Genomic DNA, 25,654 nt, shown 5'->3' with positions numbered 1-25,654 from the left:
CTTCATTAGGAGGTTTTAAAATGCATTGGTTAGCCCCAGGTTATCCCTTGGCCCCCATCCTTTAGACTGGTGAACTGGCTGTAAACGACAGATCTCATTTGTGTTTATGTACATTGGAAACGAAGTAATATCTTTTTGGCATTCCCGGCGATTTGCGTACGGCCACCGAGGACCATCCGTTGCCAAATTGGTGACCGTCCGGATGGAATATTTGACCACATGTTCACCCACGGTCCACCATTACAATACTAAACTCGAAGGGCATTCAGTAGAACACATACCTCCGCCACATAATGCCTGAGCCACAAGAACATATCGGGCCCAATACATTTTTGAAATATCACGCAACACAGTACTATATCGTTTTGGGCCCGAACTCTCAAAAGTGAAAAATCACTTTAAAAATTACATATTTCTGGTATCCAGATCCGGATTCAGATCTTCATCAAAATCTAATCAATTCGTCCTTGCGACACACCCAACCTGTCCGCCAAGTTTCGTCCAAATCCGTCCACAACTTTTTGAGATATCGTGGTACGTATCATTTTTTTGCCCCATCTCTCAATGGTGAAGAATCACTTAAAAAATTCTAGTCGTCGGATCCTGATCCGGATATTCACCAAAATCTAATCAGTTCGTCCATGTCACATGCCAAACCTGTCCACAAAATTTAATCCGGATCCGTCCACAACTTTTTGACTTGTACACTCAAAAAAAAGAAAAACTTTTTTTCTAAGAATTCAATAATTCACTTCTCCCTAGACAGACAAATAAATAAATAGAGAAATTAACAGTGCAGAAGCGATGAAAGAGAGGAAAATGAACGAAAATATAATAAAAAAACAAGAATTAGAATGAATAAAGAGAAATGTGAAAAAGTAGAAAAGTGTGAAAGGACCAAAAATGAAAGATGTCAGGAAGACCCGGATAGATAGATTTCAACAGTTACTCCCAAAGGTTCAAACGCAGCAACAGGTACAAGCTACCAGAGGTCCGTCAACAGGAAGCACAGCCCATACAGCATACAGCCAGACAATAGCTCAGCCGTAAATGGCGAAGGAGCTCCTTGTGAGCCAACAGCCATCCATATCTGGTGCCCAACTGTGTCTGCGGACATCCTCTTGCAGTCGGGGTACTTTTTTATGAGGTTGGTGGCAGGATTTGCAATCCGGCCACCGTAAAACCCTTCACTCCGCCAAATACAAAAACACAAGGAAATCTGAAAAACCACTCCGTGGGAGTACCTCCTGTGCAGCTGTCCTTCACAAGGCAGCTCACCGGATGACAGAATTTGGGAAAAGCCTTCGGGACCCCCACTCTTTGATAATAGGAGGAAAAACATGGGGTAACTACCTTCCCGGGTTGGATGGTGGTAGTGTGTATCAGGGAGGTGCTGAGGTGTCGTCCACCAGACGGCGGTCTCCTTGGGTTAAACTGAGGCGGTTCGTTCGGGTGGGTGCCTGGAATGTGCTATCCCTAAGAGAGGATTATCATCTGTCTCTGTTATCTGAGCTCGAGCGTTTGATCATTGGTATTGCAGCACTCTCTGAGGTTCGCAAACCGGATTGCGGCGAGATCATGGCAGGTGGTTACATTTGCTATTGGTCTGTTCGCTCTGATGATTACCATGCCCAAGGAGTTGCTGCAGCTGTGTCCAATAAGCGGACTCCAATGATAATTGGGCTAACACCGGTCAACGAGCGTATTATGAGACAAAGGGTTCGTCACTCCTTGGGTGTCATTTCCCTGGTCTCTGTAGATGCTCCGACTGAGGTGAGTGATCTCACCGTGAAGGACACATTGTTTGCCACGCTCAAGTCTGTGGTAGATCATTACCCCAGGTGAGATACACTTCTAGTCTTGGGGGATTTCAATGCATCGACTGGAACTGATAGGGATGGTTATGAGAAATGTGTTGATCCCCATGAGTCTGGAACTGTGAACCAGAATAACACGAAGTTCCTTGACTTTGTAACATGCCATGTAATTAGGGTAGCTGAGGAGTTTGCGAACAGGCTGAGTGGACATTTGGGGGGGTCTGGGTGCTTTTCGGAATCCTGAAGAGTTGTGGAGTGCATTCAAGACCGCCGTCCTTAATGTTGCTGGTGGATGTCTTGGAACTCACCGTGGGGCGAAGAAGAATTTTGTCTCTCAAGGGACACTGAATACCATTGACCAGTCGCAGGGCCAGGCTTAATGGCAGAGTTGAGCTGCTCAGGGAATTTGGGCGTAAAACTGGACATAGACTGATGGTGGACCAGGACGCCAATGTGTGAGGAATCTGTGAGAGGTGAGAGCATCACCTGTGATCAAGTGATTCTCATTGTGATGACAGGTGAATTAATGCGTTGTGTTCCTCCATGCCCATCCCTCGGTGTACTGCAGTTAGAGCGGAGAGTGGTGGGCTCTTGACAGAGGAGTCCGAATTGAAGGCCGCTGGGCCGGTTACTTTGAGAAGCTGTACCAGGCTGATCCAGCAGCCGCTGAGTTGGATGTCAGGGGTGTTACTATCCATTTTGCTGACCCTCCACCTTCGCTTGTGGAAACACAGGCTGCGGTGAACCGGTTGAAATGGGGTAAAGCTCCTGGGATCCGTGGCATCCATGCTGAACTTCTCAAGGCTGGTGGAAATGCTGTACTCATGTCATTGCATGCAGTTCTGTGCTCTGCCTGGAACACAGGCATCATCTCAACTGACTGGAAGAGGGTCTTTGTTGACCCTCTCTGGAAAGGGAAGGGTGATCGTTGGGAATGCAACAACTACCGATGGGTGACGCTGCTCTCAGTGCTGGGCAAGGTCTTTGCTCAGATAATTCTTGATGGAGTTCGCCACCATTTGCTTGAGCACCAGCGTCCAGAGCAGTCAGGCTTTATCCAAAGAGGTCAACAATTGACCGTATCCTTGCTCTTCGGGTCCTCACTGAACGCAGACATGAGTTGTGGCAGGGGCTGCTTGTAGCCTATGTTTATCTCTGCAAAGCATTGGATTCAGTGAATCGGGATGCCCTCTGGAGGATTCTTAGTCTTTGTGGGGTGCCACCAAAACTGATCGATCTGATGTCTGAACTCTACTCTGGTACTGAGAGTGCTGTGAGATGTGGTGATACCATCTCCAGTTTATTTCCAGTTATTACTGGAGTTCGTCAGGGGTGTGTTCTGGCCCTTACACTTTTCAGCGCTTCCATGGACTGGATTCTGGGAAGTATGTCGGAGAGATCAAGCTGCGGTGCGTCATTTGGGAATGTCAAGACCTTTGACCTTGATTTCGCAGATGATGCAGTCATTTTTGTGGACACTCTGGATATCCTTTTGGAAGCCCTCGAGGTGCTGAATGAGGAGTCGGAGCCGCTGGGATTACGGGTTTCCTCGGTCAAAACTAAGATCCAGGCTTTCAATGACATCTTGGATGCTGCTATCTTGTCTGTACACATTTGTGGTGAGGATGTTGAGGTCAGGGGGAGATTCACCTACCTTGGCAGTGATATTCATGTCTCTGCTGGCTGTGAGCCAGAGGTCAATAGACATCTGGGTCAGGCCTGGGGAGCCTTGGATTCACTAGGTCATGGGGTGTGGCACTGTTGGTAACTGTGCAGGACGAAAGTCCGAGTCTTCAGGTTCTTGGTGCTTTGCTCTGCGGATGTTAGACTTTGACTCTGACCAGGGCTCTTGCGGAGACCTTTATTTTTTTTTTTTTTTTTTTTTTTTTTTTTTTTTTTTGTATACCTTGGTCGAGGCTCGTATGAGAGCTAACACACAACTCACAGCAAGGAGGCATGAGACAAGAGGGGTGGGAGTGGAAGGGACAAAACATTGGGGAACAGACACAGGTGAACTGTGGAAGGGAGAGGGATGGGGATGGGACGGGGAACATGGCGAGGAGAAGATGGACATTACAGGGACTTTAAGGAAGGAAAGCAGGAGAATTGAAGGAAGTGGGCTTGGGTGGATTATCGGGGGTAGAAAAGATCGAGGATTTGGATGGGGGAAGATAAGAGGTGGTGGTGAACAGCTGTTTTGAAAGCCTGGAGGGAAGAATGGGAAAGAATAGAGTGAGGAAGTTTATTCCAAAGGCGGGAAAAAAGAGGAATGAAAGAGTGAAGATGAGCAGTGATTCGTGATTTTGGTAGTTTTACCAGAAGGGGGTTGTTGGCGGACCTTGAGCGCCCTGTGGAAATGTGGTTGGGGCAAATCGCAGAGAGAGCAGGGGGGGCAAGGCTGGAGAGGAGTCGGTAGAAGACAGAAAGACCACCGACCAACCTGCGGTGATTGAGTGAGAGGCCCAAAGACTCAGCTTCATTGCGGGAGATGCCAATGATCTTAAAAGCCCTGGTTTCGACAGCGTGAAGTCGAGAAAGGTGGGAGGCAGGAGCACCAGCCCAGAGGGGAGAGCAGTACTCCATCAGGCTACGGACAAAAGCTTTGTAAGTAGTCAGGAGCTCAAGAGGGCCGAGGAAGGACTTTGCACGACGGAGGATTCCCAGTCGGCGACTGGCTTTTGAGGCGAGGTTGGAAATGTGACTTTCCCAGGAAAGGTCATGGCAGATAGTGAGACCCAGAAGCTTGAAAGAAAAGACTTCTTCCAGAGGATTGTTGAGAAAGTGGATGGGGGGTTTTGTAAACGGTCCTTTCGAAGAGACATAGTGAGAGTGTGAGATTTGTGTGGATTGAAAGACATGTTCCACGTGTTGGACCAGTTTGTGATTTTATCCAGATCTGCAGTGAGCGAAGAAGCTGCTGCTTGCCGGTCTGAGGGATGACAGATGGTACGGCAGAGGGTGGAGTCATCGGCAAAGAGAAATAGAGGATTTTCCAGAGAGTCCGAGAGATCATTGATGAAAACCAGAAAAAGAACAGGGCCCAGAACGCTACCTTGAGGAACTCCAGCCTGCACAGGAAGAGGGGATGAAAGAACTCCATTTAGGGCCACACGTTGACTGCGACAGGAGAGGAAGTCTGCGAGCCATGAGTGGAGATGGCCTTGAATACCATGGGAAGAGAGTTTGGTGAGTAGGGCAGGGTGCCAGACTGTGTCAAAAGCACGTGATATGTCCAGGGATACGGCTCGGATTTCCTGTCTGGCATTGAGGACCTCCATCCATTGATGGGAGAGCAGTAGCAGCATATCTAGGGTAGAGTGACCTGGTCTGAAACCAAATTGATGATTGGAAATCAAGCCATTGGAGAAGAGGAAGGATTTCATGTCTGAAGCAATGATGGATTCCATAACCTTGCTGATGATTGGGAGAAGGCTGATTGGTCTGTAGTTACAGGGATCTGTTTTTGCACCTTTTTTATGCAGGGCAGTGATGTTAGCAGATTTCCAAGCAGATGGCAGATGACCTTGGGAAAATGAGAGGGTGAATAGAACAGAGAGAGGGTGAGCAAGAGCAGAAGAGCAGGCTTTGAGGACACGTGGGCTGATGCCGTCTGGACCGGTTGCAGAATCTGACTCGAGGTTTGAAAGCAAGCTCTCCACCTTGTCAGGAGAAAAGGATACAGAGTCCAGGGACAGTTGGGTGCGACTGGGTAAAGTGGGTAGAGATAGTGATGGGTTTGGGACACAAGATTTAGCTGCAAACACCGAGTTTAGACATTCAGCTTTATCACGTGTGGAATCAGCAGTGCGGCCATTTGAGGTAAGGGAGGGGATGGAGGGGGAACATACACCAGAAACAGATTTGATTAAACGCCACCAGGATTTTGAGGAGGGAGAGAGGTTTGAGAGTTCAGACTTGAGATGAGAAAGATGTTGTTTTCTGGCTCTCCTGAGGGTAGATACACACTTGTTCCGAGCTTTGTGGAAAGAACTGAGATTGCCCTCAGTTGGGTTTGCTTTCCATGAGGCAAAGGCAAGTTGTTTCAGGACAACTGCCTCACCACAAGCTTCAGTAAACCAAGGGCGGGAGGAAGGGTAAGACAACTGAACACGAGAGGGGATAAATCTGTGCATGAGGGAGAGCAAGTTTCTTTGAAAGAATTCCCAGGATGAGTTGATGTTTGAGAAAGTAGTGATAGGAGACCAGTCTGTAAGTTTGATGGCTGCTCGGAGACCCTGCCAGTCGGCTTGAGTGAAATGCCAGACTCGACGGCGGTGAGGTGGTTCTCTGATGACAGCCAGAGAGATGTCCACTTTAACAAGGACGTGGTCAGAAGAACCAATTGGAGCGAAGGAAGAGCAGCAGATATTGTCAGGGAAATTTGTCAAAATCAGATCCAGAAGAGATGGAGTACCATTGGTTGAGATCCGGGTCGGGAAGTTGACCGATTGAGTCAGTCCCAATGAGTCACAGAAAGCTTTTGCTGATGTCCCATGGCAGGTGAGAGAGGTACCCACACCTAGCCAACTGGCGTGATGACAATTGAAGTCGCCACATAAGAGGAAGAGAGAGTTTGGATGAGAAGATAGAAGATGGTCCATGTTTTCGGAGAGTGAGGTGTAGATGGAGTCATCACTGTTCGGTGGACGGTACAGTACACATATAAACATGAGGTGGGAGTGGAGGGAAGCCGAAGCCAGAGGTATTCCTGGGGGTGTGGGGGAGTGAGAGCAGTGCAGGGAGAGTGAGGAATAGAGTCTTTGATGAAGAGAGCAACACCTCCACCAGGACGAGGCTCAGGTCTGTCATACCGTAAGAGGGAGTAGCCAGGGAGAGATACTTGGGAGTCAGACACGTCTTGGGAGAGGAAAGTTTCTGTTAGGCAGATAATGTCTGGTTTGTCAGTGGCAACCTGCATGGAAAGATCTGAAAGGTTTGAGCGAAGGCCCCGGATATTTGAGGTCCACACTTTTAATGAAGAGGTAGGGGAGGAGGCTTTGGGTGCAGGAGGTGGAGGGGCGGGGAGGGTAGGACGAGGGACGAGGGGGAGGTAAGGAGGGTTGCTGAAGGAGTGTGGGGTATTGCAGAATAGCGAGGGGAGGGGGCCGAATGGGCAGGAGAAAAGGCTCTGTGGTGCTGGGAGAGAGGGGGGACAAGAGACAAGGAAGATGGCAGTTGAGGATTTGAGGAGGTGGAGTGAAGAGATGGACGTGAGAGGGCAGTGGAGGGAGGCAGGTTGGTGGATGAGAGGGGGGCAACTTAGAGAAGGAAGAGTGAGGGGGATGAAAGGTGGGAGAAAGGTGAGGGGGAATTTTTGAAAGAGGTGAGAGGGAGGCTTGGAGGGAGAAGAGTGGGATGGTTGCTTTGAGAGTGAGAGTGAGGGGTGAGGGGGGTGAGTTGGCACTGAAGTTGGAAAAAAAGAATGGTTGATGGAAAGCGAGCATCCATGGCAAACTGTGGTTTTTAAAAGTTTTAGGTCAGAGATGCGATTTAACACAATTCTTGATGGATGCAATGAAGGCGAATTCAGACAATGGAGAGAAGAAGCGCTGTAATAGTTGGATTTTTTCGGCAAGGAATGAAGGAAAGGTCGAAATGAGAGCAGTCTGTTAAAATAGCAGAAGAGAAGTGCATTGTGAAACAATAAAGAGTACCACATGTGTGAGAGAGGAAGATGAAGCATTATAAGATCGTTTTTGTTGTTAATATTAATGTATGAGAGAGTTCAACAGATTAGGTCATGGAAGTGTAAAAAAAAAAGAAATCGAGGAAGACGAGGAGGAAGTTAAGAGGAAGAAGAAGTAGCAGAATCGGGAGAAGGTGAGCGTGTTGTTGTTGTTGTTGTTGGGTATATTTTTTTTTTATTTTTTTATTTTTTTATTTTATTTTTTTTTTTTTTGAGATAAGAAAGAGATTAGTTGGGAGAATGGGGGATGTTTGGAAAGTGGGGAGGATGAAAATTGAAGGTAATGGGGAGGATAGAAATTGAAGGAATGGGGAGAAAAAACAAACAAAGAAACAAAAAAAAACGATCGAACACCGAGTGGAACCGGTAGGCCTCAAACCTAGGACTAGGCCTCAAACACCAAGTAAGAACGTCGACATAAATACTCACAAAATAGCACGATTTTTGAAACAAAACCGAACTAGGAACACACATTAACATGTAGGTGAGAAAATTAAACAGTTAAAACGGGACAAATAACAACCAGAACTTAACTTTGAGAATGTCAGCAGGGAGCCCCGAAGGAGACCTCTTGCCGCTCAAAACCGGAACCGGAAGTTCCCAATTCCTTTGGTACCAGGTCTTTTCGGAGAAACCTTGGCTATCGCTGGTCGGACTTTGTGTCCAACGAGCGGTTGCTGAGAAAGATTCAGATGAGGTTTATTACCTGTATAGTCTGTGAGTATCAGCTGCAACTGTATGGGCATGTGGCTCATTTTCCTGATGCTGATCCTGCTCACCAGATTCTCACTGTGAGGGAGCCTTGTGAGTGGAGCAGGCCAATGGGCTGACCACATGCCTCGTTGTTGCAGCAGCTTGATCAGCATCTCAAGAAGATGGGGATGGGCCAGGCATCTGCTTGGGGGATGGCCAGATGGATGCCCCTGGAGTACCAGTAGAAAGGTGATGCAATGACACGCTGCTCCGGCGCATGCTCCAATACCTGACCCTGCCCTGAAGGTGTACAACAGGCATGTTGATGATGGAATAAATACAGACTCCTCCTTTGAAGTGGAATCATGAGTGAATGTTGCAGTTCGAAATGTTGAAGGAATTAATGAGAACATCATGTGACAATTGGATCTCTGAAAGAACTAAGATATTCGGAGAAGTACTTGCTGGATGATGTCAAACAAAGTAAGGATTCTAAGAAAGACCACAAATGTTGGTGAAATGAATTGAAAAAGAGTTCAATTGATTCAAAAGGCAAGGGTCTTGAAAGGGACCAATATTACTACTGCCTGCCTGAGCCCATCCCCTCCCTCTCATTGGCAGCAGAGATAGGCAGGACACCGGAGATTATTTGCACCCTATAATGCCGGCAACTAGAGGCCATTAACTTTTCGGACTTTATCATAGTTAATTAGAGGTTTCTTCGGAAATTAGAGGAAAGAAAGAAATGAGAGGAAATGTAAAGGTATGGAGTGGAAAAGAGTAAGAAACATGAATGATGAAAAGTGAATGATGTTTGTTTTTGTGAAAGAGAATAAAGCTAGCCCGATAGCTATAGTTTGCGTGAGAAAGAAAGTAAGACCAGCAATCCCTACACGGAGAGTGTAAGATTGTTCTGGACACCATTTTAACGGTCCTAAGTCTGAACGGTAGTACTACCCTGAGCGGTTACTGTCTTCAACCTACTTCCTAAAACACTGATCCAACCGGATGGGTGATTTTACAGCGCGTGCGCTGTATGCAATTGCACCGAGTTTGAAATGTCCCCGGCGTCGTCTACCACGTCTCCGGTGGGTCTGGTGTCCCCCCGTCCCCCCCCCACGTGCCTCAAGACAGCCAATGACGGCCGTCCGGTAGATGCAGTGCGTAACTTCGACAGAAATGGCGACAATTGACGGGAATACCCGAGTATTTCAATGGAAATTTGTGAAACTAATGTGTTATATAAGTGAAAACCATTAAATTTATTGCTTGATGGAAAAAAACGAAGAAACGCTCCCCCCTCATGTACGAATGAATGAAAGACGTCACTTCCACCCACCATCGCATTTCGCGCCGATCGCTGAATGCTGAAAGCTAAGTTCTTCTTATGCTATCATTCTTTTGCAGTCCCCTGCCACGCTGTATCGAACAATTTCATTCCTTCTGTTATATATATATATATATATATATATATATATATATATATATATATATATATATATATATATATATATATATATATATATATATATATATATATATATATATAAAGGTGCTTATCACAATAATAACAAGATTTTTACATTTCAAATAGTAAGTACGCTTTTTAATTGTTTTTCAACTGAAAAAGCATAAATTGCATGTTTTAACATTCGTGTACTCATTTGCTTCACCACACGCGCTGTATTGAAGGATTTCACTTGTTTTGTTAGGAAACACCATCTCCTTACTGGATGGCCGTTCGCTCCCAAATGAGCTCATCTGCCCTTTAACAGGTGTTGTTTTTAGTCCTGCCGTGTGTCACAGTCACCCTCCCCACTGGCAAGCCAGTGAGATTAGTCAGTTTAGTCGCCAACTACCTGAGCATGCAGTAGGTAGCACTGAGTTACATGTTACCAGTGGCAGTCAGGAGACTGACCATAATTGTAACACATCAAAAACAAGCCGTTTGTTTTAGCTTCCATGGCTTCTTCATTCCTCAAACTTGTATGAACAGATCAATTTTTGTTTAACTTTGTTACTGAACTCAATTAATACTGCTGAATTTAATTTACCTTTTCCTTTGTGTGAGTGTGTGCGTAGTTTCATTAATTAGCTAACACTGAAACGGTTCATAAATTGCCTACTTCATCCTGCAATGACATGTATGGTTTTGTAAATGCGTTAGCTCTTTTATGTTTGATTTAATCAACTCCTTAATTGTGCCGTGAGTTTTCAGTCATACTTTATCACACACACACACACACACACACACACACACACACACACACACACACACACACACACACACACACACACACACACACACACAATGCAATACAGTGAGAACACTTTTTTCATAGTAAGTAAATGGAGGCTTTACAACAAACTTGCATCTGGTACTGTGTTTATCTTGTCATGACATGCTTATGCCGGTTAATAACTGGCCAAGCCACACAGGTATTCATACTGACGGTCAATCTCTCAATTCAATTTGGATTGCTTAACGGCTTCAAATTAGTTTGCCATTTTAGCCTCACTGGCTGGTGCCTGGGTTTATTTGGACGTCTGCGGCAAGCGCGGTGAGTTTGCATATTCTCTGTTGATGCGGCCATACTGTTGATGCTGTCTCCCCTCCTCCCCACAATGGTTGGGGCAGCAATTCTGAATTTAGCTATTGCATTTGCACATGAGGGCCTGCTCTTGTCAAAACATACCTCAGGATTTTTGGCCAGGTGAATTGGTGGGCAACATGCAATTTGTCACCGATTCAATTTTCATCGCTTCACCAATCAGGAGATAATTTTTTTTTTTTTCAAATTTATTTTCTATTATTCACAACATTTGAAATGCCAAAGAAGACTGATTTTTCTTTTCTTTGTTTTTTGCAAATACTGCAAGATCAATTGATGGGGGTGTTCTTCGACCATCTTTGGACGCCATCTCCACTTGTTCACAGACTATGAAGCAAAGCTAGCGATCTTGGCAGGATGACACATCTGATGATCAGTCAGACGGAAGCAGCCAATCTGCACGCCAGAGCGCATGCTGATGCGCAGTCCGATACTTTGTGGTTTTTCTGACGATGCTTTTTGCTGCTCCGAACACTTCGAGGTTGTGATCACGGGTCAGACGAAGTGCACCTGGAGGAAAGGCTGTTTGCCGTGCCGTCGCTGACACACGGATCGCCAAAATGCCACCCCGCTTCGCGTAGCCAGACATTCATTTACTTCCTGCCACAGCCACACCTTTGCACAGCGTTTGTTAGAATCTTGTTCGAATCTCATTACAGAAAGAAAACTTACACAAGAAAAAGGCCATTCAGATCATCGAATCCTGTCACTTCACATCCTCTTAATTTTATCAACCTATTTGCTTGGATCTTGCCAAACTTTCGCAGACCACTTGTGTTTCCTCTTTTGGAAGGGACTGTCCAAATGGACACAGGACCAGCCATAATTCCTGTTCTTGAAAAAGACACCATGACATTTTTTACATCTGCCTGTCTGCAGACAAGCCAGCTTCGCTTTCCATATGAAAGACGACGTGCTTTACAGTGCAACACCTGTGCACACTTGCTTATTTGGTTTACAAAACTAAATGTGAACATTCTGTTTTTGATTTCATTCCCACGAATGTCATTTTTTTTGGTATTCATGATTGAGGCTCCTGGAAGAGATGGAGCAGAATGTAAGGGAAATGTATGGAAAGGGGGAAACACTAATAGCAGGGTAGGAGAGAGTAGAAGTGAGTGAGAGTGAGACCAAGGGGAGGGGCAGAAGGACACATCGGGTGAACAAGCTGCACGTAAGCTAAATAAAACGCAGCAAGAACAGGAAGGGGAAAGCGGGGATGAAACAGAAAAAAAAAATAAAACTGACAACTAACAAGTGAAAAGAGGTGAAGAAGAATGACCGGAGGTTGTGGTGGAGGGGTGGGGTCATAATAACCTGGAAAAAGTGTGTGCTTTGGAATGGGGTTGTTTAGAGTAGAAGAGATAAAGAGTACGGGCGGGATGACCCGAGGTAGTTGTGAATGGCTGTCTTGAAGCCTTGAGGGAAGAATGGAACTGAACAGATTGGGGGAGTTGGTTCTACAGGCGAGGGAAAACAGGAACAAATGAGTGAAGGTGAGCATTGAGCTTGTATTTTGGGAGTTTAACAGGAAGAGGGTGACTGGTAGGCCATGTATACCCTACAGAAACCTGGGAGGGACAGACAGAACTGAGGGTGCAAGACATAAAAGGAGACGGTAGAATACAGACAGACCACCAACCTGTCTGTGATGTGAAAGTAACAGACCAAGGCACTCAGCTTCGTCAATGGAGATCCAAATTATTTTGAGGGCCATGCTTTCTATGGCATCCACGGGGCAAGGTATGAGGCAGGGGTGCCAGCCCAAAGGGGAGAGCAGTACTCCATCAAGGTACGAATGAAGGCCTTGTAGGTTGTCAAAAGTTCAGATTGACCAAAGAAATGGCTTACACGATGAAAGATGCCCAGTCGGCTGCTGGCTTTGGAGGCCCTCTTGGAAGTATAATTTTCCAAGAAAGATCATAGCGGATGGAGAGGCCCAAAGGTTTGGGTGACTTAACCTCTTCAAGTGGTTTGTGTAGTAAGTCGATGGGAGGATTTGCCAGACGGTCCTTTAAGAGAGACAGGGTGAGTGTGACATATTTGTCGGGGTTGAAAGATATATTCCAAGTGTTGAACCAGATCCTGATTCTATCAAGATCTGCAGAGAGGGAAGAGGATGCTGCCTGCCTGTCTGAAGGATGAGAAATTCTATGGCAGAGGGTGAAATCATCATCAAAGAGATAAGCAGGATTTTCCAGGAAAGATAATTGATGAAGATGAGGAACAGCACTGGGCCCAAGACACTGCCTTGGGGCACTCCAGCCTTGACAAGGAAAGGACGTGAGATGATCCCGTTCATAGCTATATGCTGACGTTGGGAGTTGAGGTAGTTGGCAATCCATGAGAGGAGGTGGCCTTGGATGCCTTAAGCAGAGAGTTTGGAGATCGAGGCAGGGTGCCAGATTTCCTTTATTACAATCGTGTTGTTGTTCCACTTTTATTTCAACAGAATATTGCAAATTATGGACGAAAACAGACCCGACTAGGTTGTTTCATTCATCAAGACCAGATCCATATGCTGGAAAAGCACAAAATGCAATTGGATTCGACTGAACGTTTCTTTATTGACAAAAGGCGGAGCAGAAGTGAGAATGTCACTGAGGGATTTTACCATTTTTCTGTAAGTTGTGTTTGTCCAATCACTGTTGGTAATGTGCCTGGAAAAGGTGCTTTTATGGGATCTTTAAATTCACCACCAGGTGTGCTTTTTGAGATGCTAATCACACCTATTCAGTTTCCCAGTCTCCCGAGGATTTTTTTTTCTTCTTTGAGTCGAGCTGAGCCAGCTGCTAAATTTACCAGGACGATTTACAGCCGTCCTGGGCTTTGCAAGTTTGATGCTAGATGCTGTAAAGCAAAAAAAAAAGGAAAAAGATTTAGCAGATTACCTTCAGCGGGGTGCAGTGAAGCTGACAGCTTGGTACGTGGTGCGTGGCGCAACGTTTTGGTTTGCGCTCAACAGCACGCACACCTGTCCCTTCATCACCCACTTTGTCCATGTCTTGTCAAGTGAAGAATGGAATATGTCAGGGAATATTGACTCTCTAAATCATGCTGTATTACTCCCTTCCCTGCATATTTCATTGTGCTTGTGCGCCTGCAAGGTGGTACCGAGCAGGAGGTAATGATGAATGATGAATGACGAGCGACAGGCGTGCCATATGGCTGTGCCCTGAATCCTACAAATCGCCCTCACACCTCTTGAATGCAAATCTGCCCACGATGCCTGTTCTGCAGTGGACAGAGTGGGGTTGGAGAAAGTAATTTGAGGGATGAAGTGGGAGCTGTGGTTGGCTTTTCAGAATCGGTGTCAAGTCGGTGAACTTGTGGAGTGTATTGGTTTTGGCCTCAAAGTTTGTGGGTGATCGAATAATGTGAGTTTTTATTTTTTTTTTTAAGGAAAAGTGGTGTCATGTGTTTGATTGCAAGGGACAGGTGGTGTCGAGGAAGTTTAATTTAAATTTGAGAATCTTAAATTTATTGATGTGCGATGAGAATTTTTAATTCGCAATTTGTGTGTTACTTTGAGCGAAATGTGTCAAAAAGGTTTGCTCGTTTATTTATTTATTTGTTTGTTTGTTTAGTTATTTGTTCATTCCATGTTTATTTAGTTCAATGTGACCAATGGATAAAGACAGTCAAATCAAGGCAGTTTTATAGAAAAGAAGGCACTTCCAAACAAAAATACAAAAGCTAGATCAACACCGCTAATTTGAGCAAAAAAGCAAAAGCAGACCCGGTATACTAGCAAATACCACCCGACACTTCGCTGACGGAAATACTTTGGGGGGGGGGGGAGAGAGAGAGAGATATGAGGAAGGGAGTGAGAGAAACATAGAGGGGGGAAGAGGGAGAGGAGGGTCAGAGAAAAAGAGAGGTGTGAGAGGAGAGTGCTGCACTTTATTAGGAGGGGGACAAGGAGGGGACAGAGAGAAATAGAGAGGGAGGGAGGGGAGACTAAGAGAGAGAAAAGTGAGGGGGGGAGGGGGAGTTAGCAAAGAGAAGGTGATGTTTTGCTCTATGACCGCGCACACACACACACACACACACACACACACACACACACACACACACACACACACACACACACACACACACACACACACACACACACACACACACACACACACACACACACACACACACACACACACACACACACACACACACACACACAGACATGCATATATCTATATGCAGGCACTTCCCTATTTATGTCATCAATGCATTCCTGGAGAACTTTGTTTAAATATGAATAATGTAAATCAAACTTCAAAATCCCATCGACTTAATGTATTAAATGGGGACTGTATTCTTAACAGAAAGAAATAATTGAGTTGAAATTTTTCAAAAAGTAAATTAATTGAAATATTATTACAATAAAATACGATACATAGGGATCTGGTCATCTTTTTTCTTGTGCAGCACAAAGCTGTGAATAGCATCATTGACTGAGGGTGTTGTGGTGCTGTTGATGCAGTGCCCCTGTAGGTTAGAGCAGGAATTTTGAACTTGGCCAGGAAGCCAGTGATAGCTACCCGACTCTTCATTAAGGACACCGTGAAGGGCTCTTTAATGTCTACCAACTAATTCCGGCAGATGCGATGCCCAGTTTAACATCCATCTGAGGGATGACATGCACATTGATTAATCATCCTGCCTATGAAACACCGGGATGACAGTTTCTAGCTGGGTTGAGACTTGAACCCAGGCGAGACAGCTTAGAGCACGTGTGCGCACCTCTTGGCCATCCCGCCATGGTTTGGGGATGCATGGTGTTGATAATTAGTCAGACAGTTGCTCAGGGTTGGCTGCCTCTCCCTTCATGTGTGACAACTCCATGAGAGAACATGCGTGCTTGCTTATATACGCAAGTCTCAATAAGGAAGACACCGATTGGTTCAACTGTAATGATGTCACGGTTAATCCGAACGCCCATTGGTCAGCTCTTCAACTTCACCTCGAGCTCCCATTGGTGAAGATGATGAGCCGACTAATGGGCGTTCGGATTAACCGTGACGCATCACCTCCAAAACCTTGTCAGGTCAAGCCAGATTTGATCTGTGACTTGCTCCAGGCACCATGTAAACCTATACTAACCTGTTCCATGGTCGGGTTGTCGGCAACTAAACCATCTCCCCCACCAGGTTTTCTTGTGAGGAGGGTGTATGATATGGACACCCAGCAGGATTAAAAACAAAACCTGTCAAAGGGCGGAGGAGCTCCTAGTGAGCCAACGGCCATCCACATCTAGTGCCCATCTGTGTCTGTCCTCCTGCAGGTGGTTACTCTTTTTTTAGGAGATTGGTGGCAGGATTTGCACTCCGGCCATTGTAAAACACTTCATTCCACAAAACCTACAAATGTAAAGAAATCTGAAAACCCACTCCATGGGAGTACCTCCTGTGCTGCTGCCATTCACAGGGCAGCTCACCGGATGACAGGATTAGGGCAAAGCCTTCGGGACCCTCATTCCTTGCTGATAGGAGAAAAACCACGGGATATACCTCTGGGGTCAGACTTTGGTGGTGTATTGCAGAGTGGTGCTAAGGTGTCTTCCACGAGACGGCGGTGTCCTTGGGTTACCCTGAGGCGGTTCATTCGGGTGAGTGCCTGGAATGTCCTCTCCCCAAGAGAAGATGATCACCTGTCTCTATTATCATCTGAGCTCAAGCGTTTGAGCATCGGTGTTGCAGCACTGTCTGTGGTTCGGAGACATGATAGTGGTGAGATAATAGCAGTTGGTTACACCTCCTATTGGTCTGGTCGCTCTGATGGTTACCATGCACAAGTAGTTGCTGTAGCTGTGTCCAATAACCTCACTTCAATGATAATTGAGGTAAAACCGGTCAACGAGCATATCATGAGACGAAGGATTCATCATTCCTTGGGTGTCGTTTCCCTAGTCTCTATATATGCTCCGACTGAGGCGAGTGATCTCACTGTGGAGGACGCATTCTATGCTGTGCTCGAGTCTGTGGTTGATCAGTGCCCTCGGCGAGATACACTTCTAGTCTTGGGGGATTTCAATCCATCGACTGGAACCGATAGCGATGGTTATGAGACATGTGTTGGTCCCCATGGGTCTGAAATTTTGAACCAGAATAGCACTAACTTCCTTGACTTTTCAAGAAGTCATGGACTTAGGGTGGCCGGTTCATGGTTTCTTTGCCAACAGACTCATCGCTGGACTTGGTATTCCAACGCTGGTGGTGTGGCAAAGCAGATTGACCATCTGATCATTGATGGTTGCTGAAGGATGATCCAGAACTGCCGGGTCTACCGGAGTGCTCAGTTCCTTAATACCGACCACAGGCTTGTTGTTGAAGCTCTGAAGTTGCAGCTTAAATCCCGGAGAAACGTACCATGGCAGCCTAGGCTGGATGTTGGCAAGCTCAAGGATGAGAGGGTAGCTGAGGAGTTTATGAACTGGCTGAATGGCAATTAATGGGGTCTGGGTGCTTTGGGGAAATCTGAAGTGTTGTGGAGTGCCTTCAAGACCACCATCCTTGATGTTGCTGGTGGATGTCTTGGAACTAACCGGAGGATGAAGAAGAATATTTTCTCTCAAGGGACACTGGATACCATTGACCAGAGTTGCAGGGCCAGGCTGAATGGCAGAGTTGAGCTGTTCAGGGAGCTGAGGTGTAAAACTGTATGTGTGCTGAGGGTGGACAAGGAGGCCTATGTGCGAGGAATCTGTGAGGGGGTAGAGCATTACCTGTGGTCAATTGATTCTCGTCCTGCTTACAGGGGAATTCACGCATTGTGTTCCTCCAAGCCTGTCCCTCAGTGTACTGCAATTAGAGCAGAGGGTCGTGGGCTCTTGACAGAGGAGTTTGAAGTGAAGGCCCTCTGGGTCGGCTACTTTGAGTGGCTGTACCAGACTAATCCCCCAGCTCTCCAGTTGGATGTCAGAGGTGTTACTATCCCTATTGCTGACCCTCCAATCATCTGTGATCCATCTTTGTTTGTGGAAACACAGACTGCAGTGAACTGATTGAAATGGTGTAAAGCTCCTGGGATCTGTGTCATCCATGCTGAACTTCTCAAGGTTGGTAGAAATGCTGGACTCGTGTCGTTGCATGCAGTTTTGTGCTCTTCCTGGAACACAGGCATCATCCCAACTGACTGAAAGAGGGGTCTTGTTGTCCCTATCTTGAAAGGGAAGGCCAGGAATGTGACAACTACTGAGAGGTGATGCTGCTGTCAGTGTTGGGCAGCGTCTTTGCTCGGATAATTATTGAAAGGGTTCGCCACCATCTGTTTGAGCACCAGCATCCAGAGCAATCGGGCTTTACACCAAAGAGGTCAACGTTTGACCATATCCTTCCTTTTGGGTCCTCACTGAACGCAGACAAGAGTTTTGGCAGGGGCTACTTGCAGCTTATGTTGATCTCTGCAAAGCATTCGATTCAGAGAATCAGGATGCCATCTGGAGGATTCTTGGTCTTTGTGGGGTTCCCGAAAACTGATCAATCTGATGTCTGAACTATTCTCTGGGACTCAAATGAGATTTGTTACCTGCATACTCCATGATGCGGATGTATGGGCATGTGGCTCATTTTCCTGACACTGATCCTGTTCACCAGATTCTCTCACCGAGGGAGCCCAGTGAGTGGAGGAGGCCAATGGGCCAACCACATGCCTCGTGGTTGCAGCAGGTTGATCAACATCTCAAGGAGATCGGGATAGGCGAGGTGTCTGCCTGGGGGAATTGCTATATGGAGGCCCCTACAGTACTGGCGGAAAGTGGTTGCAGTGACGCGCTACTCCGGCGCATGCTCCCATACCTGACCTGACCTCCAAACTAGGATGGCTTTCATGAGGTACTCAAGTCTTTAAAGACCGAGATTTATGGTCACAATTAAATGAATACAGAGCCACTGATCTCGATTTTACTCTTATTACGGGCTCGTTAAGACGACATACTGCAAAATCGTTTATTTGTGACCATGTTTAGTTGGTTAAATAACAATCGAACCGACTAACTTGAGGAGGTAGCAAGGCCCGTATCGAGTCACATTTGCTGTTATGGGTACCACGCAATGCTTCATATTGTTCGCTGATGTATCGTTTACTTTGCGATGTTGTGATCGCAAGTTTATTAAGATTCTAATCAATATGAATTTAATGATTGCTAAATGACTATCTGGGTATCTTCTCACCAAAACAAAGCCGCATTAATAAGTCAAAGTTGTTGTAATGGGAGAAAACAAGTGGAGGTTTTGAGTAAATTGTTGATGGTCATCACATTTTCCTTTATGTATTTTTTGTGTTTTCAACCTCAAAACAAATCGCAAAACAAAGCTATTGTCATGTTGGATATTTCACCATTGGTTTTATATACAACCCTTTGGTTCTTCTCATCTCATCGTTTTACTTGAAAAATTTTTTCAAAGTAGGTCATTAAGTTTGAAGATGAAGATCGAAGATGAGAAAATATTGTTCATTGCATGCCGTGTCGGCAATTACCTTGATGTCAAAGTGGCTGCCCCAAGAGGTGTGGCTGCGTCTGGAGGCCACCGGTTTCCTGTTGCCCTGATTTTGCCCAGTAAATAAGAACTGCACTCCACCCCTTCTGTTTAATTTCTCCAGGCACAGAAGGCACACTACAGCTGTGACAGATGGACCAGGGCTTGGACTTGCATAAAATAGGTGTTTAGTGCTGCCAGCCAGGGCCCACTGCACAAGTAGCTGCTATTAGTTCCCAAGATGTCATCCGTATTAGTTATGTTTCGTTATGCAGTCAATTCTAGAGCCATTAGACTTTGTTGTTGAAGATCTTTCATCGTGCCCAATGTTCAGATTTTTCCCTGACAAATAGTTGCGACCATATCTGAGTCGAAGGGCATTGATGCCTTTCGGCTATCCACCAGTCTGTTGAGCCAGGAGCCATGGGACTTCACAAATCGGATGTTCCAGTTAACAGTGAGAACTGGATAAACACAACTTAAAATGTTCAGCAAGTTTTGTTGATTGTTGCCAACACCAGCCATTGTGGATTGAAGAATGTGAAACGACATCAAGATGATGCTCATGCCAATCCAGTGCCCAGGTACGGGATACTTGCCATTATTTCGTTTTTCTGCACCGAATGAATCGGAGTACATTTCCTATGTTTGGATTTTCTACGATCTTGTGCTATTCTAGGTCATTCTGATTTTTTTTTTTTTTTGGAGTTTTGTTTTGTTTAACAATCATGAATGTGACTGAATTGTCATTCTGAAAGTGACATCCACAAATACTGTTGGATGAGAGAATGTGTGAGAACACAATAGTTTCAACCTTAGGGTACTAACAGCATTGGTTGCTGCTTGTGTCAGTACTCATGACCAAAAGCAGGACTGTGAGACAACCAATGTGTTTAATATACCATTTGTTGCAAATGAGTACATCAGCAGAGCAAACTCTGGGGCAAAGTCTCCTCTGGTGTTCCTCAGCACTTCATAAGTTAATTGCAAATCCCTGCCAGGCATAGTTTCACTGTGGAGGCAGGAAAGCTCATCTGGGAAGTGAGCACAGCCCTGCGGGATCCCATGAAGCAACCCGCGAGACACCTTTGTCTGCTTGTCAGCTGAAGTAATTGTATCACCTCTTGGAAAATAATCTGCTCCGATCCCTTTGCAAGAACCCCAACACCACGAGGTAAATGTAATTTCACCGAGCAATGTCTCGTCGTATCGGCGCAACGCAGTGACCCTGGCCACACTTTGCTTTTTAAATGCTGCTTGTTATGGAGACAGTTTAGCAGTGCTGTCCATTTTGTGTGTTGAGACAAAAGCCCCGAAATTTGTCTGCTTGTTGACCCACGCTATTTTGTGCTTGTTATTGTCATCTTTGTTGCTTTCATGAGAATTTCATTTCAACTCTGGTTTAATCATGGCACTCCAATACCCTACTCCCTTCCAGCCCCCCTCTTCCTCGCACCATTTCCCAAACCCCCCATATTTTGCCAGAATTTGTTGTGCCAGTAATTTTAAGTGGAACAGGTGATTTATGGCCAGGCTTCAGGTAGCACTAAATGGCCACCTTGTGTGTGGCACATTCAAGTATCGCTAGGAATAACTTCCTGAGCTTTTTGCCAATATGATGACAAATACTTCTTGATAAAGCAAGCGCCATAGCTATTAGGAGATTAAAAAAGCACATCTGCAAGATGAGATGTATGTTGATGTCATTGATTCACAGTGGCACTGCTTATAGGGTCACTAAAAGATGTGCTCTTCATTAAAAGAGAAAAAAAATCCTTCCATAAATGGCTACGTGATCGGCGGCTGATCAATATTGCCAGCAATTTGTCAAAGCGTGCTCTGGCATGCCGGCATAGAATTAGTTGCTGGCAAGCTTCTTTACCATTAACAGAGAGTGCCAAAACATGTATGGGAAAAGTAATGGATAGTTCCGGGTATAAATGGACACAAATCCTGATGTTCTGATTTGCACTAGGCCCTGAGAACTAGTTGGCCAGGCAGCTCTATACAACCTGATGGCTTTCTGCAGCCTGTCTTTGTTCTTCTCTCCTTCCCCAGTGGTTTTATCACGGCATGCATTCTCTTTTCGGTCATTACACGTGGCCGAGAGCTGAGACGACTGAGGCCTTGCTTCGAGATTAAGGGAGATGATTCTTCTGCTGCTGTTCTGTCGTGCTGAAAGAGAGAGAGAGAGGGCAAGAACGGTGATGGGAAATGAGAGTATTATTTGTTGTCAAATCATGCTGCACCTTCAAACAATGTGACATTTTCAAGCAAAGCCTTGGGAGTGCATTTGGAAGAGGTTCGGATGTGCTTATGCTGAAGAGGTGACTTTTCTTGTTTTTTGAAAATGTGAGGTACAGAATAGAAGAGATGTAGTACGTGGCAGGGCCTCGCTTTTACCAGGTTCTAAAAAGCAGAGACACTGTGTGAGGTTTGAAGAGTTTCTGCTGCGAAACAGTCGCCAGATGACGATATGAGACTCAGTGGGAAACGTTTACTAAAGCAGAAAAAGAATTCCTAACTGCTTTGCTACATTGCACATTTTAATCTAACGGAGGAAAGTGGTACATGGATGAACAACTTTTCTTCCTGAAATTAACTGCTACGGTGTATATTAAAGCACCAATTTTTTTTTTTTTTTAATGACTTTGAATTTTTGTTGTCGCAGAGCCTGGAAAGCTTTCCTTTGGCCTTGTATGCGTTTCCTCTCTGCTTTTGTTACCTCTGCAGACAAACCTAAACCTTTGTTCATCACAAGGGGATTTCCTTTCAGAATCTCTTCACCCTGCTTTCTTTGGTCTCTCATTTTGCAAGGGCAGTCCGTGTTCCCTCCTCGACCAAACTGTGAGATTTTGAGCAGAGTTCATCGAGGGAGACCTTTCTTGCATTGACTGCTTTCCAGGTCTAGCTTGTTATTGCTCCCTCTCCTCCAGATGTATTCCCTGACCGAACCACCCAGGCTGAATGACCGGAGTTTCAAAATGGGCTGCTGTAAAGGCTCCATGTAAAGGCTCCATCAGTTTCAACCATGGCATCTCTGGTTGCCTTGATTTTTGACCTTCGAAGGCTCATGGGTCGTTTTGAAAAGGTATACTTGCTTGCATTGCATGCTGCCACTCTAGTAAAAAAAAAAATTTTGGTCATGGTTGACTGTCCAGAGCAGCGGGGCATTATGTGCACGGGCACGAACTGATTGACCAGCGTTGCTCCGGTGCCAAAGGTCAGTGGCCTGGAAGGAACAGTGTCTTTTCAGTGACCACACTGCTGAGATGAAAATTTATTTTCCCAACTTCCTGCCGTAACTTTCAACCTTATCACTTCCCAGATAGTTTTTTTTTTCTACCAATGCAAACCGTTCTACTTTTTTTTTTTTCGTGCTGCTGCAAAACCACTCGCTGCTGCCTATTTTCAAACATCTTTATTACTGCTCACTTTTCTCTTACGGTCATGCTTGGGGCAGTTGGTCCTTTATGAAAGTAAAATTATTTCACAGATTTGCGTTTTTCTCGAGTGATGTTGGCGGGCACCGATGATTTATCACTTACGCTGCCACGGTACAGCCTCGTGATGGGTGCATCAATCCAGAGTGTAGCTTGCCGGAATGCAATTCGGCCGGCCGGTAGATGCACGGCACACTTCTGATTAGTATTGTCACCTTGTCCTGCCATTTAGATTCACAGTGGGAAAAAGATTTTTGGAGCATTAGACAGATGGTATAAACGGTAATATTTAACAGTGCAGAGCGAATGGAAACTCCCCCATTGCCCTCAGGGCTTATAACTTCGGTTTTTGATGGGTTGTGCTTTTGCCACATGCCACTGAAGATGAGTGACGGATCCTGTATCTTGTTGCACTGCTTATTCACGGTTCGGAAGTTCTCAGCAAGATGACATAAGGGACGAAGCACTGAGCCCTGCTATGCTGTGAACCTTCTGGATGAGGCGGATTCATAATTTGCATATGTAAGTCACGATGAAGGAATTGTCACTACTCGCTGTAAGACCTTTGTGATTGCTTCTTGGGAAATCGCTCAGGTTTATGAATCTTCTGGACATAAACCAGCGGGAGGTGGAGGAGATTGCGTTGCGTCGTTTGCACGGTGGTAAGGATATTTCCTGCTTACTTTGACATTTTAAATTGGTCTCTTCCCAATCATATTTTTATGATGTGGAAAGAGGAGTAATTCAAAGCAAATAACACATTTAGTTCGTAGTACTCTGAACAACCTGCCCTGTATTACTCTGAACGGTTTGCATTTGGAAATGTCTTTCTTTGCGTCGACAACTTGTTTTCTGTGGACATTCCTTCCAGTTTGCACGGTGGTAAGGATATTTCCTGCTTACTTTGACATTTTAAATTGGTCTCTTCCCAATCATATTTTTATGATGTGGAAAGAGGAGTAATTCAAAGCAAGTAACACATTTAGTTCGTAGTACTCTGAACAACCTGCCCTGTATTACTCTGAACGGTTTGCATTTGGAAATGTCTTTCTTTGCGTCGACAACTTGTTTTCTGTGGACATTCCTTCCAGTTTGCACGGTGGTAAGGATATTTCCTGCTTACTTTGACATTTTAAATTGGTCTCTTCCCAATCATATTTTTATGATGTGGAAAGAGGAGTAATTCAAAGCAAATAACACATTTAGTTCGTAGTACTCTGAACAACCTGCCCTGTATTACTCTGAACAGTTTGCATTTGGAAATGTCTTTCTTTGCGTCGACAACTTGTTTTCTGTGGACATTCCTTCCAGTTTGCACGGTGGTAAGGATATTTCCTGCTTACTTTGACATTTTAAATTGGTCTCTTCCCAATCATATTTTTATGATGTGGAAAGAGGAGTAATTCAAAGCAAGTAACACATTTAGTTCGTAGTACTCTGAACAACCTGCCCTGTATTACTCTGAACGGTTTGCATTTGGAAACGTCTTTCTTTGGGTCGACAACTTGTTTTCTGTGGACATTCCGGCTTTGTGAGCTTCACAATTCAGGAGATTTGCATCACAAAATGTACCCTCCATTGATCGTGTCATCCGGCCACGATTCAAGGCAAGTTTCACCGTACGGGCTGTTCGCACGTGTTCCTCAAAAGTTATTCCACAGATAAACGCAGCCATGGATGACTTGAGAAATGAATCATTGGAGGGAATTGGAATGACGTGAGAATAATTTATGATCAAGCTATATAAAAGAATGCGAGTGTAAAACTGTTTTGAGAATTATCGTATGAGCTCCTGGACAAATGTGCAGCTGGTTTACCGGTGTAAGTGAACAGGCTTCTGCTGCAAGGTGCATGGGTTTCTTTGAACATCTAGACTGTTGTCACTTCAGTCTTTTAATCGGTAATTACCTTCGCCACCAAAGGTGGACGGAGGATATGTTTAAACCGCTGTCGGTCTGTTTTTCTGTTTGTTTGTCTGTGAGCAGGATATCTCAAAAAGTTGTGGACGGATTTAGACGAAACTTGGTGGACGGTTTGTGTTTTTGACAAGGACGAATTGATTCGATTTTTTGTGAAGATCCAAATCCGGATCCGGATCCGAGAATTTTTAAGTGATTCTTCACCATTGAGTGATGGGGCTAAAAGGAGATATATATATATATATATATATATATATATATATATATATATATATATATATATATATATATATATATATATATTAAAATATACGATGATATCTCAAAAATTGTGGACGGATTCAGAGTAAACTTGGTGGACAGGTTGGGTGTTTGACAAGAATGAATTGATTCGATTTTGCTGAAGATTCGAATCCGGATATGATAATTTAAATTTTTTTAAAGTGACTTTTCACGATTAAGAGATGGTGCCAAAAGCAATATATAACATGATATTTGAAAAAGTTGTTGATGAGTTATGGCAATACTTGGTGTATGAATTGAGTAGGTGACGAGAACAAGCCGATTCGATTTTAGTTTTGGTCCAGATCCAGATCCGGCATATCAGTCGGATACAAAACGTATAATGTTCATCCTGGTGGAGGTATGCGCTCTACCGATTGCCCTTCTAGTTGTTCAAGAGATTACAGCGACGAGTATCTGTGCCACATTCAGAACCCTGTGTTTAGTCCTCTGACATTTTATAAAATCTACAAGAGTATTGAACGTACTTTGTCATGGTGGACTGAAGTTTCTTGCCTCCTGAAGTTTTTTATACCTTCATCAGGGCAGTGGTTGACATACTAGAGCACAAACAGCTGCATTGCAGAGCAGCATGTGGTTTCTGAATCTGTTGTGATGAGTGGTTTACACATTTGCGGGGCAGCAACTGCACCATGTTCTGTGGTTTCTGCAGTGATCCTGCTGCATATTTTGGAGGAATGCATTTGCCAGTCACCAGGAGTTAT

General features: G+C 45.0%; 1 protein-coding gene across 6 annotated transcripts in view; it reads left to right on the top strand.

The window, feature by feature from the left end:
• The window catches only part of LOC147010706 (dystrophin-like), a 1,018,488-nt gene that overhangs the window by 884,419 nt on the left and 108,415 nt on the right, over positions 1 to 25,654 (top strand). The gene's annotated exons all lie outside the window — the stretch shown is intronic.

Source organism: Eptatretus burgeri, chromosome 16 (genome assembly GCF_056783735.1).
Source record: "Eptatretus burgeri isolate ZD-2024b chromosome 16, Ebu_testis_v1, whole genome shotgun sequence".
Taxonomy (NCBI): domain Eukaryota; kingdom Metazoa; phylum Chordata; class Myxini; order Myxiniformes; family Myxinidae; genus Eptatretus; species Eptatretus burgeri.
Note: the sequence above shows the minus strand (reverse complement) of the source record. Positions and strands in the feature narration are given on the sequence as shown.